This window comes from Mus pahari, chromosome 5 (assembly GCF_900095145.1).
Source record: "Mus pahari chromosome 5, PAHARI_EIJ_v1.1, whole genome shotgun sequence".
NCBI classification, from domain to species: domain Eukaryota; kingdom Metazoa; phylum Chordata; class Mammalia; order Rodentia; family Muridae; genus Mus; species Mus pahari.
The window spans coordinates 47,831,569-47,849,740 of NC_034594.1; the positions used below are offsets into that span (position 1 = coordinate 47,831,569).

The 18,172-nt window shown below is 37.8% G+C and overlaps 1 protein-coding gene across 6 annotated transcripts in view; it reads right to left on the reverse strand.

Moving 5' to 3' along the window:
- The window catches only part of Erbb4 (erb-b2 receptor tyrosine kinase 4), a 1,014,420-nt gene that overhangs the window by 994,575 nt on the left and 1,673 nt on the right, over positions 1 to 18,172 (reverse strand). The window lies entirely within an intron of this gene.

Here is an 18,172-nt window from a genome sequence, read left to right on the forward strand (position 1 = left end):
AAATCCCCATGTCAAAGCCAATGGCTATAGTTATAGAACAATTAAAATTTCAAAATACTTTGCTTGTAACAATTTTTTGTTGTTGTTGTTGTAGTTTATACCCACACATTAAAAAGTAAATAGTAATTTAACTGCTTCATGGCAAATCTTTCTTTAAGGGTTCAGCTCCTGGCTTGTTCAGAAACTGGTAGCAATCTGGCACATCCCTCCTGCCCATATTGTTTTGGAGCACCACCTGTCAGCTAAAGGAGATAATGACACAGGGCAGAGATGGTGCACAAAAAAATCACTTCCTACCGCTCAGCACACAGGTAATAGTGTGGATATATTTCATTCGTTTTCGTGCCGAAAAAAGGCAATCATGATATCTTTTAACTCTTTACCTTGGTAGATATGAAAAACAGCTTTTAAAAACATGACTTACTGGCTAATGAGAGGTGGATAGTCACATTAGAAGATCTGGATTCTTGCTTCTTATTGGTAACACTTTTTCAAAGTATGTAAGGTTTAGGGTAGAAAAACGTAAATCCCCCAGGGGATATCTTTGTCACAACTCTATGAACTTCACACTTCGATATTATTATGCACAGAATTTAGCCTATTCTTTCACTACCTAGATAAATGTGCAATAGCCACAAAATAGGGGAAATATTTAATAATCACAATCTATTCACTGATATCTACATAAAACAATCTGTTCTGAATTTGTATATAAACCTTTCACTTCTCTCTTGTGTTCAGAAATTTCTCCAAAAGCACTATCTTTAAAAGTTGAAATATCTATAAAAATATAATATAAAAAGTTATCTCATGAATTTGATTAAAAACCATTTTCTCTTGAAGGAGAATGCACTTTAAAAAACAGTAAGGATGAAAGGCCAGCGATTTGGGCTTGCAGGGTAAACATAAATCTTTGGAACAAAACTGTCTCTCTAAGCTTCTTTTTTTAATACCGAAACTATAAAAATGGAATATGAAGGAAAAATGATTTGAGAATACTGCCCCTCGGAGAGAGCCAAATTCCTTCCCCAAATAGTCTACTTATACTGTTTGTGTGAGTCTAGATATACATTTATTCTGGAAAACATTACATCCCCTGCGTGTAAACACAAGAAACAAACTCAAGTCCAGTTTATGAGAAAAGGAATTATATGTTCTCAGCCTGGACGTGCTATAACTTTAAACTTACAATATTCTTTTTTCAAAAGAACTGAGTTATTTTTGTTTAAACTTGAAATACAATATCACTATATGAACCATAAAGGCTTCAGATTTGTGATCATGCCATCTTAGCTTCTGAAGAGTTGAAATGACAAGTGTGGACCTCTAAGTCAGGCTACTTCTCTCTACCGTAAAGTTACACATAAAACCATTCACATTTATTTAGTTCTCATTATGGACCTGATAAGATTTTATTTAATCTCTGCAACTCTGCCACTGATACAAGAATATGATTTCCTAAGAAGATGAGAAAACTGAAAATTTAAAAGACTACACATTTAATCCATAGTTACATTTGTGATTCTGAACAACTATTTAATACTCAAGACTCCTGACTTTGCATCTATCCTAAATGATTTAATTCACATTATTGAATTAAGAAAGTAATTGAAATGGTTAGTGTATTTGAGGTGCGCAATCAGAGCCAAGATATTATCAACAAATAAATGCTAGTATCATACTTGATCCTGTTTCTACTTTATTCTCAGATGTTAATAATTAATATAGATGTCAAAAGAAATAATTATTATAGGCAAAATAGTTATTATAGGCATCTGTGTTGTCTATAGTTCTTGGAGAGTGTTTATTTCTATATACAAAATATTGGTATTTAGATCAAGAAGAGTTATTATAATCATAGTCATCACTGGCTGGCCACCTGCACAGGTTTGCCATTTGGCAACATACCTAATCATGCTTAGGTTCTATTTCTTTGTTGGAAAAATGACAACTGTAATGCCCATGTTTGGTAAGATCAGCAGCAAAATATTACTTAAGAAGTAGTTGGCACACTTCTTAACACAGTAAACCTTTTAAGAGAGTTTTTCAAATGTCATTGTAATTTTTGAGAGTATTTTACCTGCATGTGTGTGGGTGTGTACTATATACATGCCTAGTGCCTGAACATATCAGAAGAAGGAATCAAATACCTTGGAAGTAGAGTTATGGATGATTGTGAACCAACAAGTGAGTACCGGGAACCGAACTCAGGTCCTTCACAAGAATAACAAGTTTCCTTTAACTTCAGAGATATTCCTCTAGATCCAACACAGTGGGCCTTGAATAAATTCTGTATATGATCTTACTGGCCATTTATCAATAAAGAGTTAATTCTGTATTTACAGAAAATTATAAGTCGGGATTTAAACAGCAATGAATGTAAATGGCTGAGGGGAAGACATTGTGGTTCATCCATATAGAGATATCCACCAGGCAGAGGACATAGGAAGGGGTAGAGCCTGGAAGATGAGTGAGGTCAGTCTTTCACAGGGGTCCGGGGCTCCAGAAACTAAAACAAAAGGATAGCAAGGAAAGCAGGTTCAGGAGCCAGAGAGACGGTGTTGCAAATGAATCTTTATGGCCTTCTTACTTGGGCAGTTCTGTTCACATGTCTACACCCGTATACAGACACACAAGCATACACATAATTTAAAAATAAAAATATGTATCTTTAAGAGGATTAAGAAATGGGAAGACTGTTTTTTAAAAGTATTGACTTCATTGCTTACCTCTTTAAGGGTGCATGCAAAACCAAAGATTTAACCCTGACTACAACTGATCCTTGTTAAATAGGTCACTGTAATATTGCCCCCAGGGGAATGAAGAGATGGCTCATCAGTTAAGATCACTCACTGATACTATAGAAGACCTGGATTTGATTCCCAGCAACCACATGGGGACTCACAGTTGCCTGTAATTCTAGTTCCAGGGCATGTGATGCCCTCTTCTGACTTCCATGGGATCTTGTACACCTGTGGCACATATACAAGCACTGAAGTATAAATATATACAATCAAAGTGAATATTTTAAACAATAGAATATTGTCTCTTCTAGAACTAACCTATCTATCTGTTTCCATACTATGGAGGAGGGTTACTATCACCTATCTTGTAGGTTTTCAGAAAACACGGTATACATCAAAGTAACAACAAACCCACACAGCACTAGACACATCAAAATGGATACAGTGTGTCCATAACAAGGAAGTGTGTGAATCAGAAAGACCAAGGCAGACACTAGTGTATCAGAAACTAGAAATGCAGTTTCCTTATCATCTAAGAGAATTTTAAAAGAACAGGCACAGAAGGCAAGAAAAGTAAGACATTCTTTTTAGTGTGCATCTTTGAACACAGATCGCAAAGTAGTAACAAAAGAAACAGAAATGCCAAAGGTCATGAAGTAAACTCTGTTTATGGTTGACTAATAGAAAGGCTGGCATAGGGCTGGTGAGATGGCTCAGTGGGTAAGAGCACCCGACTGCTCTTCTGAAGGTCCGGAGTTCAAATCCCAGCAACCACATGGTGGCTCATAACCATCCGTAACGAGATCTCATGCCCTCTTCTGGAGTGTCTGAAGACAGCTACAGTGTACTTACATATAATAAATAAATAAATATTAAAAAAAATAAAGTGTTTAAAAAAAAAAGGCTGGCATATTCATAATTGAGTACTACATATGCAACTTTTTTTGGCAATTTCTCAACACTTCACAATCTATCCACAACTGCAGACCAAGGTTTGACACTCCCTAATAGGCCTAGCTATAACATCACCAAAAATGTGTATTTATACTATCCTATTTATTTGTATATTGTTTTATTTGCTTTTGTTCTGTACTTTTAGGATAAGAGCAATCGATTGGGATTGTATATTGAATCAGAAGTGTAACTGTTTCCTATAGAAAAAATATGATTATTTTGACATTTGTAGCAAAAACAAGCTCTTGAAAACCATTTAAGGTTTCACCATCAAGGAGAACAGGTTGGATAAGTGAAAAGGGAATCAGTGTGGCTAGAATCCAAAGCATAGCCAATGGAGACATGAAATCTGGGCTTGAGACTGAGAAAGGGCAACTGGGCACCATGTGCTTGTGATGAATCCTGAGACTGAGTGCAGAAAGGGCTCTCAGAAGTCATGGACTAATCCCTTCCCCAACAGTACTGTGCATCTGTTCCTCAGCTGCCTCATCGCTCCTTACCCTTATAGAAGTGGCTGGATCATAGCTTACTACCCCACACACTGAGCGACTCACTACCTCCTGGGGCAGGATTCCAGCTCTGAGAAGCCTGAGGAGAAAGTCCTTGTTGGTGTCTGAATGAAATCTGATGCCTTAGAGTTTCAGACAGCTGTTAGTGTTTCAGTTCTCCAAGGCTACAGAGAACAGTGCTAATCCCTCTTATACATAACAGCCATCCGAATACTAAAGCCCGCTATCGTGTCTCCTTCTCAAGCAGAATCATCTCCATGTTGGCATGCTCTGACTTCTTTATTTATTCTTCAAAAGCATGGCACATCATCCTTCTGTGATAACAAAAAGTATGTTTTTAAAAAAATTACACATCTAAACCCATTAGCAAAAAGTATCAAAGCGAAACTGAGTCCACAATTTTCATAATTTTATAATTATGCATTCATCATCTATTAGTGTGATTATGTTTTTAACTTTTCAAAACCATATTTTAATTGCTTTCTTTCTTCTTATATGTCATACATGAAGATTAGGTGTTATGCCCTAAAGCAGCAGTTCCAATATTCATGCACATACCTGTGACAGCTAAGTGTATTACAGATTAATGAGGAGGAGGCAATGTGGTCATTACCCCCATGACTATCATCACGAATTCAACCTGTTGTGACTGCTAAACAGCCCAATTCTAAACCCAAAAGACATACCATTCCTAAATGAACATCCCTCTTCAGCATCTGTTTTCAGAGTCTTTTGGTTTGCCTCACTCATGTAACTAATCTGTGGGCCAAAGAGAACCTGATTAAGTCATTTGCTTTGTCACTTCCTGTCATGAAAACAGCCATCTGTGCTATATGTTTAACTTATACACATGCATTCCTCAAACTGGGTAATGCTGAATTGTAGCAAGCTTTACTCAAAAGTATTTCTATCTCTATTATTTTAAAGCTTATTGGAGGGAGATGCCTCATAGCAAGCATGAGGTCCAAGATTTAGATGCTAAAATCCTAACTGAAAGACTGGCAGACACGGTGATGCAATAATGCAGGAAGTGTACGGGTTCCCCAGGTCGAGACAGCTAGGTAAACTAGTTGGAATTGGCAAGCTCTGGGTTCATTCCCATCCTGAGCTATAAAGCAGCAAACCATGTAGGAAGACATCCAATGTCAACTTTGGACCTCCATGGATGCACACACACACACATGTATTCACACAGGTGTGGTGGTGAAATCTTAAATGGTTTTCAAGAGCTTGTTTTTGCTACAAATATCAAAATAATCATATTTTTTCTATAGGAAACAGTTACACTTCTGATTCAATATACAATACCCAAAACACAACATACCCATACCTATCATGGAAAAATGTTATGTTTTTCAGGGATAATATTGAGAATGTTCAGCCACCAATAACACAGGTGTACAAGAGAGAATCACAGTACATGCCAGAGAACTATAGAAGCCCACTAGAGTGACAGCTGTGAACTCTGTAGCTTCGTATCTGGATAAATTTGAGGAAAGGGTTTCTGAGAAAGAAACTGGAACATTCCGTCAAGCAAGAATGCACTTCACTCTTCTGACAGTAAAATCTTAAGACATATATGTGGGGGTAATGGGAAATATTTTATTCAGCACATGCTATGCAAGGGTTCATGGAACTTTTGTTTAATAGGTCAAAGTTTCCTAAGTCCTAGAACTAAGAAATAAACAATAACGTGATTTCTTCGTATATTTCATTAGGAAGCATGTGTGAGCCGTTGATCTTGATGCAGGATAAAGTGAAAACTGTCTTCCAGTTTCAAGTCTTCATGTGCTCTATCAGCACATGCACAATTACTACAGACTGTAATCAAGAGAGAAGCCGCTTGGAAAAAAATTAACCTTGAAATAACCACTGGCAATATGATGAGATGCACAATTCATGAAGATGAGAATTATTTTCTATTGTGATCTTGATTATAGAGAATATAGTCTTCAGCCAGGACCAAGGTTTAGCAGACATAGAAGTACTACTACATGGGGTTGATGCCTATTATGTACTGTTCTTTTAGGAATGAATCTTGTGATATCTCCAAATGTGAATATTATCTTTTCCTATCTTTTTGCTGGAATCACATTCCTTCAAGTGTCATATACACCAAAGTGATAATTTTTACATGTGTTTATAACATATAAACAATACAATTATTTCTTCCAATGGCAATAGCAGGGATTCATTAAACTATGTTAAGAAGGATAGAGTTACACATGAGAACATTTACATGACCCATTTTAACACTGTTATATGTATTTATATATTCTCTGTGTTAGAATTTTATCTGCAATTTTTCTTTATTTAGAAATTTCACCAAAATTTATCTATTTGGATAAAACTTTTTCATAATACCCAAGGCTCTCTCATATGACTCCAATATGGCTGTGCCACATTGGCTTGTGAGGCAGATAGGTCACTAGTTTACAAATGAATCTGAACCAACTAGGAGGTGCAAGTCACAATATGATCACAAAATAATGGGGTTTCAGACGCATAAGCTGAAAAGAACCATTCAGTACACAGGAAGCCCCATGTGCGGCCTCAAAACAAAGATTATTTCAGAGATTTCGACATATTTTTATTGTTGGCAGGCTTGGAGCAATTGAAACATTTATTGTTTTATTTTTCTCTTCTTTCCCATTAATAAATTAACCTTCACAATATTCATATTGCAAATGAGAAATATAGAACTTAGAAATTTATTTTTGTGTAGCCTATAAATATTGAGCAAAAGCTGTTAAACTGGGAGAGATGATCCTAATATGGACCTTTCTTGGAGTGATGGCGCCAGTTTGTAGAAGTATAAGAGCATGTATCAGATCTAAATTAGCTAAACAAAATTAGATGCATACCATTCTCTTGCTCTTACCTCTTTCTCTGGCTCACAGTGCACCAATTCTGGCCATGAGCAATAGGGTAAGCTCTGTAAAAATAATGAATGCCTCTTTCACCAACACTTGTGTGAGATGTTTTGTCTATTTTGATTTATCTCAAAGTCTCTTTTCTATATACTTTCAATTTTCATCCAGTACTTAAAAGAAAGAGAATAACAAGGCCAGTAAAGTATTATATCTGAATACTAATCACTTCAGTTCCCATTAATTCTAAGCACATCTTTAGAGGTTTTGATACATCTCCAGGGACTGTAGGCTGCTAAATTTGAAGTTAACAACTGGGAAATATTAACTATTTAGCTGATGTATTTTACATACTAAGCATATGACTTTAGCACTAATGCCTTTATTGTTTCTCACATGCACCGATACATTAGTTAAAAATACCACCAAAGGCCTGTGGCCTTGGACTGCTGGTTTTAATTTAGATGCACTGTTTCATACATTGCTAGTAATAATGGCAATGGTGGCTAAAGGTGTCACATTTAGCTTGTTCAGAGGGTAGAAGTAAAAGATGGAATTTTATCCATGCTAAACAATGTGATTAAAAACTCAGTGAGTTGTATTTTATGGAACAGGACCTTAATAATATAGTTGTCAAATACTAAAGTTAGCTGTGGTACAGTTCCATTATACCATGTTCTAAACTATAGAGTTACACATAACAAAATTTACATGACCCATTTTAAAGTATTTCCTATATTGTACAGTGTTCAGAAGCAGGTTAACATGGTTCTTACCTAACATATAAATTTGACTTTTGAGCTTCCCCATACCTATGTGTCCTGTGACCCTGGGTCCCACTAGAATTGTATTTTTATTACCTTTTCTTTCTTCCTTTCTTTCTTTCTTTCTTTCTTTCTTTCTTTCTTTCTTTCTTTCTTTCTTTCTTTCTTTCTTTCTTTTTTAAGGAAACCATACAAAGTTGGGTTCCAAGATATTGCTACACTCCTGCTTTGTTTTTGGTTTTGTTTTCCAAGAAGATAAAACATATAGGAAGGCTCTCTTAACATAGGATGTGAAAAAACAAACAAACAAACAAACAAATAAAAACAGAACAAAAGAGCAATAATGAACCAAAACGTGGCAAATATAGCCTGCAATACAGACAGATTTCTTCATACAGTTGTAGGGGAGGTGGAAAGAGTTGCAGAACTGAAGGAAAAATGGGATCTGTAAGTCCAAGGATGTCTTACTTCCACAGAGGGCTGATAGGTAGAGAGGCTAATGGCTTTGTGGAGCTTCACTCTCTTTGCTACTGTGAGTAAGGCATGAGTGGCTCGCACATACAAGGAAAGCCTCCTGGCCTTCGGGACATACTCACCAGAGTAAAAGACCAACCCGTCTCCCAACTCCAAAAGGCTTCTTTAGAAGGTACAGTAGTGGACGCTGGCAGCCTGGAAAGGCTGGCAGTTCCCTACAGTAAAGTAACTTACAGGGGTGGGAGGAAGATTGAGACGGACATGTTCCCTGTTAGGATTCTGCACTAAAAATGCTACAAGTCCATCAGCCATTTGCAGAATACAAGTCAGTTATCTAAAAGAGCATCCAGGAGAACCCCTATCATCTCCCTATTCAGTTTCCCTGCTAGTACTTTCTTTAAAGAGCCCTTCAAAATGGTGAGCATATGTCTAGTTGTCTATTTTAGGATCCTGAGAAACCTTAGCTATTACAAAGTTATATTATCACATCTATCTAGAAATAGAAAATGTTACATTCTGTCTCTAATTCATTTTTCATGAAGCTCTTATTGGATTAGAATATCCCTAAAGGCAAATATTCCTCCGCAAAATTTACAAGACCACTTAATGACATACTTTATACTGTGCTTTATTGCTGTCAACTATCCCTTGTTGGGAAAAGTCTGTTGCCTTAAACTTCTTATATCTGCTCCTTTGTTGTTGTTGTTTTTTTTTATAATATGCAATTTACTTTTGATCATGTGTATATGTGTAGATCTGTGTGAGAGTACACCACATGTGTGTTGGTCAGAACTTGCCCTAAGAGGCCAGAGGCATCAGACCCCTTGAGTTGCAGTTACAGGTGTTTGTTAGCCATCTGACATGCATGCTAGGTGTCTTAGTTAGAGTTTAACTGCTGTGAAAAGGCACCATGACCAAGGCAAGTCTTACAAGGACAACGTTTCATTGGGGCTGGCTTACAGGTTCACAGGTTCTTTCCTTTCTCATCTAGGAGGGAGCAGGGCAATGTGCAGGCAGACATGGTGCAGGCAGAGCTGAGAGCTCTACATCTTCATCTGAAGGCTGCTAGTGGAAGACTGACTTTCAAGCAGCTAAGATGAGGGTCTTCAAGCCCACACCCACAGTGACACACCTACTTCAATAAGGCTGTACCTACTCTGACAAGGCTACACCTCCTAATAGTGCCATTCCCTGGGCCAAGCATATACAAAGCATCGCACTGGGCATCAAACTTTGGTCCTATGTAAAGGTGATTCATTCTTCCAATCACTATACTAGCTCTTCAGCCACTGCTCCCTAGTTTTTAATATGGTCCCAACCTTCAGAGGGGACATTGCTGGTGGTTGGTAAATCCCTGATGCTTAAACAGATTAAAACTTTAAAGCAAGTGATGAAGACGCAGCAGGAATGTAATTATCATTTAACCTAAAAATAGTGGATTAAAAAAAAACAACAGATACATGTGTTTAAGGATAATATTCACAATTTTCAACTTGCCAAAAATAAAACGAACAGAAATACTTGGTATCGTATTATGAACAAGCTCTAAAAATGGGCAAGGGTTTCAAATTATACAGACTTGGAAAGACTCCATTTGAAGAAATAGCTTCCGACACACACGAAGGCAACCAAAGAAACATGCTGGGTAAACACAGCTAATATCTATTATTAAGAAATCTGTATTTATGTTTTAGAACAGCTTGCACTGTGCACTATATGATTTAATTACAAATAAAAACCATGTATGGGTGAACTTAAAATTATTCCGACAAGTATATATTGTTCTTTAGTTTATAAAATACATTAAGTGCTTACTATGCCTTTGGTTCATATTAGTCAGGAGATAGAAACTTGCATCCAAAAAAAGCAAAAACCGCATGCTAGATGAAACAGGTGATGTTGATAAGGTTCAAAGGTTACAATAATCACCTAAAGGGAGAAATAACTGCATAGCTGCAGTTCAAAGTGAACTTAAAATATTCAAAATACTTTTTTTTTTGTATAAAGCATCAAGTAAGTCATGAATTCCAAGAAAGGGAGTCAGCAGAGGTCAAGGCAATAAACTGGTCCTGGTTATGGAACACTGGGTGAGGTAGCCTGGCTTTTGGATGGACTACATCTTAAGAAACTCTAAGCCATAGTTGAAAATAAAATGGGAGACCATTTAAGTATCCTTTGAGCCTCACAATGAGATATGCAAAAAATATTTCATAATTAAAACTAAGATAATTGGTGTACTTTATCAGGATGTTCATTCAGCCACAGTAGGCAGGGAGACCAGTAAAGAGGACATTGTGCTACCATTTCCTTGGCCTTTCTAAGGTTTTTAATCTTTGAAAAAAGTTTAAGGACAGATTTTAATAAAATTTACTGTCAATTTTTCTTAAGAGCAAACTGGTTTAATTGATATCCCTCTAGATAAAATGATTTGCCAAGGAACTCCTAGAAATGAAAGTAATTACATGTATCTGGAAGAAATATTCTGTTTGATTGTTGTTGTTTTGGTTGGTTCCCACAGAAAGAAACTAATACTAGCATATTCCGCAGGCCTACCTGGAATAAGAGCAAATAAGGATCTTAGGAGAAGGAATTTACCTAGTCCATGACAGTTCCTCCCATCTACCACCACTATTAGGTATCCCCCTGCCAGTAATGGGGGCTGATCTTGAAACTGAGAACTATACACATTGGTAGCCACACAAGACAGCATTACAGAACCTGAAGAAAACATTGACAGTGTTTTCAGTCCTAATCATTCAGGAGATGCCCAAGAGGAATGGAGAGTTGAAGACATCTTTCCTGAAAGCTGACTTATGATCACCACTTCCAATAAGGACTTACCACAGATAGGGATTAAGACAGAAGTATATGGAAACAGAAAGAAGTAAAAGTCAAAAGAGAAATAAAGATTCAGCAAGTAAAACTGATGGTTCACATAGATGATGCTTGGGGGGGGGGTTAATTAGTGGTTTGTTTGTTTGTTTGTTTTTTCGTTAAACATCTTTAAATTGTATTTCAAAACTGGCAATAAGTTGTACCATATGTGTACAGATGTATATAAGCATATAAGTTTGTTCTCTATTCATTTAACTCCCAGAATTCAGAAACTGCATCTTGCATATTCTTAATGGTATGTAGCATGCTTCAGTAACCTTACAATATTGGAAATAACATGATTAAGAGTAATGATACTGAGATATCCTCACGGGAGACATTTAATGATGTTGCATAGGAAGTCTCATGGTGTCTTTGTTAATCTTTTATAAACTGATTGGGGGGGGGTCTATTTCCATTTCCCATTGCTAACAGAAAGTGACTTTTCCTGCCAGAACAAGTTTCAAATCTCCGGTCTGTCACTAGGGTGCACAAGATTATGTGCTCAAGAAAGCATACAAGCTTGAAGGAGCTCATCTATGTCAAGACAGAGTTAAGGTTGGATCAACGGTGCTGCAAGTCACAAAGCCCAGAGGCAGTATCTTGCAGAAAAACCAAAGACAGGCATTTGCACCATAGAAACAAATCCATAAAGTCTCAATAGTGAAAGCTTTCCTGATGTAGTTGTTCAAAGAGGAAACGGCATAAGAAAACACAATTGCCTTGGAAATAAGAGCCTTAGATTCCATATAGGCCTGGATGAATGTGATAGATTTTCTTGGATTTGGTGGTTAAGGGACTCTACTAACTTAGTGGTGAAGAAGATCTAACCAGTTATTGTTTACAATCCATTTTATTTAAGTAAATAGATTTTTTTTATTAAGGATTAGATAGTCTCATAAGGACTTCATAAGGTCTCAGGAAAAAGAGATGCTCGAAAGTGCCATTATATACAGATATTAATGCCAGGTGCTCCTATGTGGATTACAAGATCTAGATTAGGCCTAGAAAATCAGATATACATCCTCTTAGAGTTTTCCTGACAATGCGCTATATTTTTTTAATCAACACTCTATTGCATGAATTATATATGCAATCCAATATTATGACCTAGAAACAACAATGATAATGATGTTCACACGGTCTTTGTTTTGGAAAAAGCTATACAGTGTAGGTAAGCCCTTGGAATGGAACTGTGTCTTGTGGATTTTGTTATTCTCTTTGACAAAATCTTTTATTTGTCCGTTCAAGTGTCTACAAGTGTTTCAAGCACTTCTATGTATTTTATAGCAAATAATACTGGGAATAACACTTCGTTTGACTCTGCTTCTAAGTTCTTTACAAAAATGAGAAGACAAGACTAGATCAGTACCTTCTAAAGAGCATTAGATTTCTCTGAAGCCAGAATGGAGAAGAAGAGAGACCAGCAGAAGGGAAAGAAGGAAACACCAAAGACCCTCAAAGTAGATTCCAAGAAGTCAGCTTTTCTCTGCAGCTTAAAAAAAAGAAAGAGAGAGAGAGCTGACTATAAAACTTGCTTTAGATCCTCGGTCTACCCATATGAGCTTACTCAATAACAGGAGATCGACATATAAAAGTAATCTTAAAACAATTGATTCTTCTTCCTTGTATGTTTAATCATCCATTTTCCAATGATATCATTAAAAACAGCCAAGATGTTAATAGTTGAGGCATCAAATTTAGCACTAACAGCGGTATGCAAATAAACTGGGAGTCTAACCCAAGCTTTCTCAAAGGCTTATACCAGAAACTCCACCTCTCACATTTATTTCAGTGATTTATTCTTTAGTATTACTCAGTAACAGAGCTGCTGATGTGCTACCCACAGTGCAGGCTTTGCCATTCTTATTAAATTCCATGTGAGTCTGCTGCCCCCTGGAGTTGTGCAAAATGATGGGCCTATAAGCAATCATTTATTTAAAAATAACTATGAGACAATTACTCCCTGTTCAAAAAAACCTCTTTTGAATCAGCACCCCAAACCCCCACATATTTCAACATTGTAGCTTCTCTCTCTCTCTAAATCTAGAAAGGACTTAAATATGGACACACACACACACACACACACACACACACACACACAAACCCAAGAAACTGACTATAAAGCTTGTTGTTAAAGCTTCAAAAAATAAATGCTTAATAAAATATGTCAAAATATTGACAACTCAGAAAGATATGTGAACAATGAGATCTGAAGAGAACAGAAAGCAATTCCAAAAGGTATTATTTGAGAGAAAGTGTTTTCACAAGCAACTGCTACTAAGTCAAGTACCTCCTTGTTCTTTTCAATGGGTGCTTTCCAGACAGACACAGCTTGCTTGTGTCTGGGAGTTTATGTTGTGTTTATAAACATATGTACAAATGTTTTAACTGTATGTACAACTTGAATTTCATGTAGAAAAATAATTAACTGGTTACTAGGATATATCTCAGCATCACAGAAGGCATTAAACTCATTGTGGTGGAAAACTGCAACATAGTAGAGAAATATGCGGTATCTTGCATGCATTTCCCCCCCCCCTCCCAGTCAGGTAATCCAACTTACAAGGACATGGAATGAGATTCTGACATTAAAAGCCTAGAACTGTCCCCAGGATGTAGAAGTCCTGATTTAAAGCTTATGGTTATGGTCTGTGCAGTTCTTAATTGCAATAGAGGTAGGTAAAGTCTCCTTAAAATTATAGAGTTTCAAGAAACATTGAGCTACCATCTTTTTTTAATTCAGAACAAATAAATAAATAAATAAATTGGTTTCTCATAATCTATAAAGTCATTTTAATAACTCTACTAGAAATAGTGAAATTATTTTCTCTGTCTACTCAATATTTATATTACACAAAATGAATATTAGAATAAAGGTACCAAGTTAGTTCCATATGGTGAAATGTTAATATAACACACCATCTATATAATGGGGGGGGGGGAAGCTGGTATTATGATTGGCTTCTATCCTCTATAGCAAATTCAGCATCACTCTGTAAAGGATAACAGGATGGTCCTGACATTTTATTTGACATTTATTATACATTTGTAGATTTGAACATGTATTAGCTAATTTTAACATAGCTATCAACATATCTACAAAAAAGTATCCCTCCGAGGCTTGAAATTAATCAGGTCAAATGCCAATAAGTTTGCTGGTATCAGAACATTCCTTCTGATCATTTGCTTCATTTGGGTTTTGGGTATTTATTCATGGGTGTCCAACAGCAGCAGAACACTAAAAAAAAAACAAAACTTATTGCTATTTTGAAAACACAAACTAATTTTTATTGTAGAAATTGATCAAACATAGCACAAAAAAGCAACACAATATTGAAGATATGCTAATTTAGAACATTGTGTATAATGTACACTTTCCATAGCCATTAATCTCAAGGTGGCTGTAATCAAGCGTCAGAGAATACTGAGACCACCGTTCCTCGCTGTCAGTAGCCTTTGTTGCATGGCAGTCATCCACCTCTCCATGGTCAAGGGGAAGAAAGAAGGAGCATACAAGGAAAAGAGGTACTTCTCTGTGGGAAGATTTGGCCTTGGGGTCTGGGCTTTTGAGATGCCCTAGTGATCTGGGATCGATGCCGTTTTATTTTCTTTCGGGAATAAATCTGAGCAATGGAATGGCTTACGATTGTTCAGCCAACCAGCCATATCAGATTTATCAGAGAGAAAGAATGAAAACTGGCTTAGGGAACTCCTGCAGAGGCTGAGTGGCAGGTTGCTGGGAAAGACACACACAAAATGAATACACTTAGTGGTGGAAGGGAAAAAATATATATTCACATGTGCCTAAACTCAATAAATAATACGTAAGGAATCCATAGTAATGGAAAGGGTGAATGTGTAAGACAGATGATAAATAGCACTTCTATTTAAGAACCAAAGAGATGAAAGCTCATGAATACTAAATATTTGAATCCACTTTGAGGAGGAAATATGATTTTCTATCAAGTGAATGCAAATTGTAAAAAACCAGCCAATGCAAACACTATGTTCAGGTTAGAATAAAAAATACATAAATCTTCCAGAACATGAAAGCCTCAGTAAACATTCTGATGTAATTTCCTAATTAAGACACATTTCCAAAGCGTAAATGAATATATATATATATATATATATATATATATATATATATATTGCTGTAAGTGCTTGATTTTCAAGAAATTTGACTTTCTGTGCATGCATGATTAAAATAAAGGCAGTTGAGTTGAAGAGAAAAACCAGGAATGAGGACAGAAGCAGAGTTATTCCACTTCATCTCAACCATAGACACTTGCTGTGTTTTCAAGTAATTTGAAGCTACCATGTGAGGTATTCATCTATTTTGAAGTATTCTGAATGAAAAACTATGTTCTTCTATAAAGCTATCTTGTACAAATACATGTTTTTCAAAATTAAAGGAACAAAAGGGGAGAGTGTACCCATGGTTGTGACCATTGCAAAGGCACTCTGGAAAAAAAATGATTGATGCATTTTTTAAAAAAAATCTAAGTAATATTTTTCTCATTAAGTTTCATTAATAATATTTCTTAAATGTAGAATACCATTGAAAGATTGGGGGAGGGGAATAATATGCCTTAATTGTATAGAATATGTGTGCACTTCAAATAAAAAGCAGGGGAACTAAGTAGCTTGCACATGAGAAGGAAAATGATCTTGTCCATCACATATTAAGACTTGGGAGAATGTCACTTCAACAGAACTGTATATTTTTATTTCAGTACAAAGCAATATTGATAAGTTCCACCACAGAAAGAAGGAAACATTGTAGAATTATTCCTCCAGGTGGAATTGTCATATAAAGGCCTTTGATTAAAACATTTATAGATAAAATTTATCACCGGTAATGAGACATAAATTCCTTGAAATTATTTTTAAATACTCAAAAGCTGACTCCTCCTCCAGCAAAAGAAAATCCAAGTTTTCTTATGTACAATTTTCCCAAGAAATGTCTTGATGATCATACAAGAGAATCATCCACTGTATGTTTTTATTCCGTTCACATACAGCAGTAAATAAGGTGCATTCCTTCTGCTTAAGAAATTAGCATTTCAAAAATCTGCCACTTTCCCCTGAACTCCAAGCGTGTCTAATAATGCGAAAAGCAGATTGTCTTCCCTCGTTTCCTTAATTTGTTTCATCTAAAAGCAATTCACTCAACATCTTGTCGCCCTCTGGCAGCCTAGTTTACTTATCCGCACTTAATTTCTCATTTGGACCAAAACAAACTCCTCTAAACTGCTGCTGACTGCTAACCGCGAGAGAGGAGACGCGCGCTATGTATTTACTTGGATAGACAGCCACACACATGCACAGCCGCAAACAGAGCCTCACTCTCACCAGACAGCGACTTGTTTTGATAATAGCACTACATTAAAACCAGCTGAACTTTCTCTGCCAGGTGTGGTGGAGGCGCCTGGAAAAAAAAAAGAAGAAGCAGCCCCTGGGGGCACAGTTTCCAATAGATCACCTAAGTATGCTTGTTGCAATTATACCGGGGATACACCCGAGAGCTTTTCTTTGTGTGGCCCTTTCATCTAGATCACTTTGTGTTTTGAACAAGTGAGGCTCTCTTTTGTGCCCCCAGAATTTCAAGTACAGAGTCACACAGGAAACAACAATGGCACGCTAATCCTCCTGCTTCTAAATGGGCTCACTTGTGGGTCTGACAATTCGCTCAGGGAAAAGAGCAGAGGTAGCTAGGGCGCAGGCTGATGTCCTCTGAGGCGCGGAAGGGGACAGCTGCAGAACTAATTTGGATTACATTCCTTGCCTAAATTCTGAAAAGGGCTTTTCGGCATAGCCCAACCGGGAGCTGCAGAGTTAATACCAAATTGCTGTGGACTTGAAGGGGGGATCCCCCAGCGGCCCAGGCCACGCCAGACAGCCCCCTGGTAGGGTGGCCTGATAGAAATTCCTCTCGGCTAAGCCTGCATGACAGTGGCAAGTGTTTTTGAATGGGTCAATGTGCATAATCAACCCATTGAGGGGAAAGGCAAAGGGCTCTGAGTCGGGGGCTAGAAAGGGATGTATCTAGGCGGCCGCCTGGAATCTCAAGTCCTTACTGCTGTTCTGATTCCAGAGGTGGCTGGAGCGCAGGATCTGGTATGCAGGAAGAATTTCAGACTCACTGGGAGTATGCAAACGGCCAGCACAAATGGCGCACATGTGCCATTCGAAGGTCATTTTGAACAGCTCAGAGATTGTAACTTGTTATTTACTAGACGAGGAGGAAGAGGCGGGAGCGGAGGCGGAGCGGGAAAACTAGAAGCTGCGGTTTTCTCGGTGAGGTCAGAAGGACACCCTCTAGGGACCTAAAGCTCTCCCTGTCGCCACTCCTGATATCTTCTCAAGCTGACTCCCACGTTCCCACCACCAGCCCCGGAAGGTTCCGGAAATCTCTCTGCCTTCTCCAAAGCCCTCTCCTCTCCCCCCTCGGCCGGGTCAGACACACAGGTTCTACTTAGTCCTTTCGCGTCCCCTCCTCTCATCCCCGGGAAACTCCCAAGAGTCAAAAAACTTTGAGCTCCTCTACATCGCAGCTGCTGTCATTGGCTCTGGCGGCCCCAGCACGCCAGCGACACTGTACTGCCTCTCTCGGGGTCAATTAGTCCTTTTTCTGTCCAAATACCTGGGGCTTGGGCAATCGGGCCAACAGTGGCGGCGCTCAGGACGCCGCCACCCGGCCCGCCTCGGGCTAAGTCAGTGAGCACCACCCGCGAGCTCTGCAGCCCGGCCGGGCAGTAAACAGAAGTTCAGGCCAACCCCAAGTTGCACTACTGGAAGAACTCTTCCCAGAGCCAAGTCCAGCATGGGGAGGGAAGGCCGGGCTCCGGACTCAGTATGTCAGGCTCTTTTATTTAAAAAAAAAAAAAAAAGGAAAGAAAGAAAGAAAAAAAAGAGAGGAAGAAGAAGAAAAAAAGAGATCATGCTGGCTGGCGAGTCGCCCCCCCCCCAACACACAC